The following is a 7071-nucleotide window of genomic DNA, read 5'->3' as shown; positions in this document are numbered from 1 at the left end:
ACCGGTGTGAACTCGTTTGGGTGGATTGTTCGGGTGGGTCGTTCGGGCGGGTCGTTTGAGGGCACCCGTGTGAACTCGTTCGGGCGAGTCGTTTGAGGGCGCCCGTGTGAACTCGTTCGGGCGGGTCATTCGGGTGGGTCGTTCGGGCGAGGGCCGTATCAAAAATGCTAAGTTGTGACTCGAGGTTGGCTTTGTGCATGTTCGTGCAGCTTGTTTGCCCAGCTCTCCCTTGTCGGTTCGTTTCGGTTGTTCGGGCGCCCATGCAAAATCGTTCGGGCGGGTCGTTTGAGGGCGCCCGTGTGAACTCGTTCGGGCAGGTCGTTCGGGCGGGTCGTTTGAGGGCGCCCGTGTGAACTCGTTCGGGCGAGGGCCGTATCAAAAATGCTAAGTTGTGACCCGAGGTTGGCTTTGTGCACGTTCTTGCAGCTCGTTTGCCCGTCTCTCCCTTGTCCGTTCCTTTCGGTCGTTCGGGCGCCCATGAAAAATCGTTCGGGAGGGTTGTTTCAGGGCGCTCGTGTGAACTCGTTCGGGCGGGTCGTTTGGGTGGGTCGTTCGGGCGGGTCGTTTGAGGGCGCTCATGTGAACTCGTTCGGGCAGGTCGTTCGGGCAAGGGCCATATCAAAAATGCTAAGTTGTGACCCGAGGTTGGCTTTGTGCACGTTCGTGCAGCTCGTTTGCCCAGCCCTCCCTTGTCGATTCAGTTTGGTCATTCGGCCGCCCTTGAAAAATCGTTCGGGCGGATCATTTGAGGGCGCCCGTGTGAACTCGTTCGGGCGGGTTGTTCGGGTGGGTCGTTTGGGCGGGTCATTTGAGGGCGCCCGTGTGAACGCGTTCGGGCGGGTCGTTCGGGTGGGTCGTTCGGGCGGGTCATTTAAGGGCGCCCGTCTGAACTCGTTCGGCGGGTCATTCGGGCGAGGGTCGTATCAAAAATGCTAAGTTGTGACCCGAGGTTGGCTTTGTGCACCTTCGTGCAGCTCGTTTGCCCGGCTCTCCCTTGTCGATTCATTTTGGTCGTTCAGGCGCCCATGCAAAATCGTTCGGGCGAGTCGTTTGAGGGCGCCCATGTGAACTCTTTCGGGTGGGTTGTTCAGGCGGGTCGTTTGAGGGCGCCCATGTGAGCTCGTTCGGGTGGGTCATTCAGGCGGGTCATTTGAGGGCGCCCGTGTGAGCTCGTTCGGGTGGGTCATTCGGGTGGGTCGTTCGGGCGGGTCATTTGAGGGCGCCCGTGTGAACTCGTTCAGGCGGGTTGTTCGGGCGAGGGCCGTATCAAAAATACTGAGTTGTGACCCGAGGTTGGATTTGTGCACGTTCGTGCAGCTCGTTTGCCCGGCTCTCCCTTGTCGGTTCGTTTTGGTCGTTCAGGCGCCCATGAAAAATCGTTCGGGCGGGTCGTTTGAGGGCGCCCATGTGAACTCGTTCGGGCGGGTCATTTGAGGGCGCCCGTGTGAACTCGTTCGGGCGGGTCGTTTGAGGGTGCCCGTGTGAACTCGTTCGAGCGGGTCGTTCGGGTGGGTCGGCCCGTGTGAACTCGTTCGGCGGGTCGTTCGGGCGAGGGCCGTATCAAAAATGCTAAGTTGTGACCCGAGGTTCGCTTTGTGCAGCTCGTTTGCCCGGCTCTCCCTTTTCAGTTCATTTCGGTCGTTCGGCCGCCCAAGCAAAATCGTTCGGGCAGGTGGTTTGAGGGCGCCCGTGTGAACTCGTTCGGGCGGGTCGTTTGAGGGTGCCCATGTGAGCTCGTTCGGGCGAGGGCCGTATGAAAAATGCTAAGTTGTGACCCGAGGTTGGCTTTGTGCACGTTCGTGCAGCTCGTTTGCCCGCCTCTCCCTAGTCAGTTCGTTTCGGTCGTTCGGGCGCCCATGCAAAATCGTTCGGGCGGGTCGTTTGTGGGTGCCTGTGTGAACTCGTTCGGGGGGGTCGTTCGGGCGAGGGCGCGCCCGCGCGAACGAGGCCGTATCAAAAATGCTAAGTTGTGACCCGAGGTTGGCTTTGTGCACGTTCATGCAGCTCGTTTGCCCGGCTCTCCCTTGTCGGTTTGTTTCGGTCGTTCGGGCACCCATGCAAAATTGTTCGGGCGGGTTGTTTGAGGGCACCCGTGTGAACTCGTTCGGGCGGGTCATTCGGGCGAGGGCGCGCCCGGGAGAACGAGCCCGTATAAAAAATGCTAAGTTGTGACCCGAGGTTGGCTTTGTGCACGTTCGTGCAGCTCGTTTGCCCGGCTCTCCCTTGTCGCTTCGTTTCGGTCGTTCGGGCGCCCATGCAAAATCGTTCGGGCAAGTCGTTTGAGGGCACCCGTGTGAACTCGTTCAGGCGGGTCGTTCATGCGAGGGCGCGCCCGGGCGAACGAGCCCGTATCAAAAATGCTAAGTTGTGACTCGAGGTTGGCTTTGTGCACGTTCGTGCAGCTCGTTTTCCCTGCTCTCCCTTGTTGCTTCGTTTGGGTCGTTCGGGCGGGTCGTTTGAGGGCGCCCGTGTGAACTCGTTCGGGCGGGTTGTTCGGGCGAGGGTGCGCCCGGGCGAACGAGCCCGTATCAAAAATGCTAAGTTGTGACCTGAGGTTGGCTTTGTGCATGTTCGTGCAGCTCGTTTGCCCGGCTCTCCCTTGTCGCTTCGTTTGGGTCGTTCGGGCGGGTCGTTTGAGGGCGCCCGCGTGAACTCGTTCGGGCGGGTCATTCAGGCGAGGGTGCGCCCGGGCGAACGAGCCCGTATCAAAAATGCTAAGTTGTGACCCGAGGTTGGCTTTGTGCATGTTCGTGCAGCTCGTTTGCCCGGCTCTCCCTTGTCGCTTCGTTTGGGTCTTTCGGGCGAGGGCGCGCCCGGGTGAATGATCCCGTATCAAAAATGCTAAGTTGTGACCCGACGTTGGCTTTGTGCACGTTCGTGCAGCTCGTTTGCCCCGCTCTCCCTTGTTGCTTCGTTTGAGTCGTTCGGGCGGGTCGTTTGAGGGCGCCCGCGTGAACTTGTTCGGGCGGGTCGTTTGGGCGAGGGTGCGCCCAGGCGAACAAGCCCATATCAAAAATGCTAAGTTGTGACCCAAGGTTGGCTTTGTGCATGTTCGTTCAGCTCGTTTGCCCGGCTGTCCCTTGTCGCTTCGTTTCGGTCTTTGAGGCGGTTGTTTGAGGGCGCCTGTATGAACTTGTTCGTGCGGGTCGTTCGGGCGAGGGCACGCCCGTATCAAAAATTCTAAGTTGTGACCCGAGGTTGGCTTTGTGCACGTTCGTGTAGCTCGTTTGCCCGGCTCTCCCTTGTCGCTTCATTTGGGTCGTTCGATCGGGTCGTTTGAGGGCGCCCGCGTGAACCCGTTCGGGCGGGTCGTTCGGGTGAGGGTGCGCCTCGGCGAAAGAGCCCGTATCAAAAATGCTAAGTTGTGACCCGAGGTTGGCTTTGTGCACGTTCGTGCAGCTCGTCTGCCTGACTGTCCCTTGTCGCTACGTTTGGGTCCTTTGGGCGGGTCGTTTGAGGGCGCCCACGTGAACTCGTTCAGGCGGGTCGTTCGGGCGAGGGCGCGCCCGGGCGAACGAGCCCGTATCAAAAATGCTAAGTTGTGACCCGAGGTTGGCTTTGTGCACATTCGTGCAGCTCGTTTGCCCAGCTCTCCCTTGTCGCTTCGTTTGGGTCATTCGGGCGGGTCGTATTTAGGGCGCCCGCGTGAACTCGTTCGGACGGGTCGTTCCAGCGAGGGTGCGCCCGGGCGAACGAGCCCGTATCAAAAATGCTAAGTTGTGACCCGAGGTTGGCTTTGTGCATGTTCGTTCAGCTCGTTTGCCCGGCTCTCCCTTGTCGCTTCGTTTCGGTCGTTCGGGCGGGTCGTTTGAGGGTGCCCGTGTGAACTCGTTCGTGCGAGTCGTTCGGGCGAGGGCGCACCCGTATCAAAAATGCTAAGTTGTGACCCGAGGTTGGCTTTGTGCACATTCGTGCAGCTCATTTGCCCGGCTCTCCCTTGTCGCTTCGTTTCGGTCGTTCGGGCGGGTCGTTTGAGGGCGCCCGTGTGAACTCGTTTGGGCGGGTCGTTCGGGCGAGGGCGCGCCTGGGCGAACGAGCACATATCAAAAATGCTAAGTTGTGACCCGAGGTTGGCTTTGTGCACGTTTGTGCAGCTCGTTTGCCCGGCTCTCCCTTGTCGGTTCCTTTCGGTCGTTCGGGCGGGTCGTTTGAGGGTGCCCGTGTGAACTCGTTCGGGCGGGTCGTTCAGGCGAGGGCGCGCCTGGGCAAACGAGCCCGTATCAAAAATGCTAAGTTGTGACCCGAGGTTGGCTTTGTGCACATTCGTGCAACTCGTTTTTGCAGCTCGTTTTCCTGGCTCTCCCTTGTCGCTTCGTTTCGGTCGTTCGGGCGGGTCATTTGAGGGCGCCCGTGTGAACTCGTTCGGGCGAGGGCGCGCCTGGGCGAACGAGCCCGTATCAAAAATGCTAAGTTGTGACCCGAGGTTGGCTTTGTGCACGTTCGTGCAGCTCGTTTGCCCGGCTCTCCCTTGTCGCTTCGTTTCGGTCGTTCGGGCACCCATGCAAAATCATTCGGGCGGGTCATTTGAGGGCACCCGTGTGAACTCGTTCGGGCGAGGGCGTGACCGGGCGAACGAGCCCGTATCAAAAATGCTAAGTTGTGACCCGAGGTTGTCTTTGTGCACATTCGTGCAGCTCGTTTGCCCGGATCTCCCTTGTGGCTTCGTTTTGGTCATTCGGGCGCCCATGCAAATTCGTTCGGGCGAGGGCGCGCATGGGCCAACGAGCCCGTATGAAAAATGCTAAGTTGTGACTCGAGGTTGGCTTTGTGCATGTTCTTGCTGCTATTTTGCCTAGCTCTCCCTTGCTGCTTCGTTTCGGTCATGCGGGGCCCCATTCAAATTCCAGATGATCGGAGCGACAAGTTTCCTTTCCGTGTGAAAGGTGGGTTGGTAATTGAGTTGTGTTTTCACGTTTGCCTGAACGATGGCCTTGGGTCATTTGTAGGGCGGGCGATTTTCATCTTCTCTCCATCCCCACTTGGTAGCGCATGAGCTGTAATTTTGGCCAGGCTCGGCCTGGGAGGCATATGTGAACATTTCTCCTTCCACTCTCCAAGTTCTTGGAGCTGTATGGGTTGTTGTTGTGTGGCTCCTTGGCTCGTCTTGGTCCCCGCGTGCCCCTTCAGATGATACCAGTGACAGGTTTCCTTTCCGTGTGAAAGGTGGGTTGGTAATTGAGTTGTGTTTTCGCGTTTTCCTGAATGATGGCCTTGGTTCGTTTGTAGGGCGGGCGATTTTCATCTTCTCTCCATCCCCACTCGGTAGTGCATGAGCGGTAATGTTGGCCAGGCTCGGCCTAGGAGGCATATGTGAACAATTCCCCTTCTGCTCTCCAAGTTATTGGAGTTGTATGGGTTGTTTTGGTCTGGCTCCCTGGCTCGTCTTGGTCCCGGCGTGCCCCTTCAGATGATACCAGCGACAGGTTTCCTTTCCGTGTGAAAGGTGGGTTGGTGATTGAGTTGTGTTTTCGCGTTTGCCTGAACGATGGCCTTGGGTTGTTTGTAGGGCGGGTGATTTTTCATCTTCTCTCGATCCCCACTCGATAGCGCATGAGTGGTAATGTTAGCCAGGCTCGGCCTGGGAGGCATATGTGAAAAATTCCCCTTCCGCTCTCCAAGTTCTTGGAGCTTTATGGGCTGTTGTGGTGTGGCTGCCTGGCTCATCTTGGTCCCTGCGTGCCCCTTCAGATGATACCAGCGACATGTTTCCTTTTCGTGTGAAAGGTGGGTTGGGAATTGAGTTGTGTTTGTGCGTTTTCCTAAACGATGGCCTTGGGTCGTTTGTAGGGCCACCGATTTTCATATTCTCTCCATCCCCACTCGGTAGCGCATGAGTGGTAATGCTGGCCATGCTGGACCTGGGAGGCATATGTGAACAATTCCTCTTCCGCTCTCCAAGTTCTTGGAGCTGTATGGGCTGTTGTGGTGTGGCTCCCTGGCTTGTCTTGGTCCCCCTTGTGCCCCTCCAGATGATACCAGTGACAGGTTTTCTTTCCGTGTGAAAGGTGGGTTGGTAATCGAGTTGTGTTTTCGGGTTTGCCTGAACGATGGCCTTGGGTCATTTGTAGGGCGGCCGATTTTCATCTTCTCTCCATCCCCACTCAGTAGTGCATGAGTGGTAATGTTGGCCAGGCTCAGCCTGGGAGGCATATGTGAACAATTCCCCTTCCGCTCTCCAAGTTCTTGGAGCTGTATGGGCTGTTGTGGTGTGGCTCCCTGGCTCGTCCTGGTCCCCGCGCGCCCCTCCAGATGATACCAGCAATAGGTTTTATTTCCATGTGAAAGGTGGGTTGGTGATCGAGTTGTATTTTCGGGTTTGCCTGAACAATGGCCTTGGGTCGTTTGTAGGGCGGCCGATTTTCGTCTTCTATCCATCCCCACTCGGTAGCGCATGAGTGGTAATGTTGGCCAGGCTCAGCGTGGGAGGCATATGTGAACAATTCCCCTTCCGCTCTCCAAGTTCTTGGAGGTGTATGGGCTTTTGTGGTGTGGCTCCCTGGCTCGTCCTGGTCCCCTCCCCATGATAACAGTGGTAGGTTTTCTTTCCGTGTGAAAGGTGGGTTGGTGATCGAGTTGTGTTTTCGGGTTTTCCTGAACGATGGCCTTGGGTCATTTGAAGGGCGGCCGATTTTCGTCTTCACTCCATCCCCGCTCGGTAGCACATGAGTGGTAATGTGGGCCATGCTCATCCCCGTCCCTCTTTCCCATCCCAATGATAAGAATGTTGAAAGATTTCTCGGCGCTCCTTTGAGCCTTTGTTGTTGCGGGTCCCAGATGGAAGCCCCAAAACTCCGTCGTTGCCTGTGTCGCTATCGTGCCCGTCGGTTGTTGCGAATAGAGAATTTTTTTTGGGCTGGGCAGCCATTTGTGGCTCCATTGAAATTGACTCCTCGTTATATTGTTCACCTCCTCCCTATTTGGTGTGGAGGGTTTTGCTTTTCGTGTGAAATGTGGGTTGGTAATTGAGTTGGTTTTTTGGGTTTGCCTCAAGAATGGCCTTGGGTCGTTTGTAGGGTGTCCAATTTTCATCTTCTCTCCATACCCACTTGGTAGCGCATGAGCGGTAATGTT

Source organism: Pinus tabuliformis, chromosome 7 (genome assembly GCF_031772625.1).
Source record: "Pinus tabuliformis cultivar Carrire ecotype Pingquan chromosome 7, CPIR1, whole genome shotgun sequence".
Taxonomy (NCBI): Eukaryota; Viridiplantae; Streptophyta; class Pinopsida; order Pinales; family Pinaceae; genus Pinus; species Pinus tabuliformis.
Note: the sequence above shows the minus strand (reverse complement) of the source record.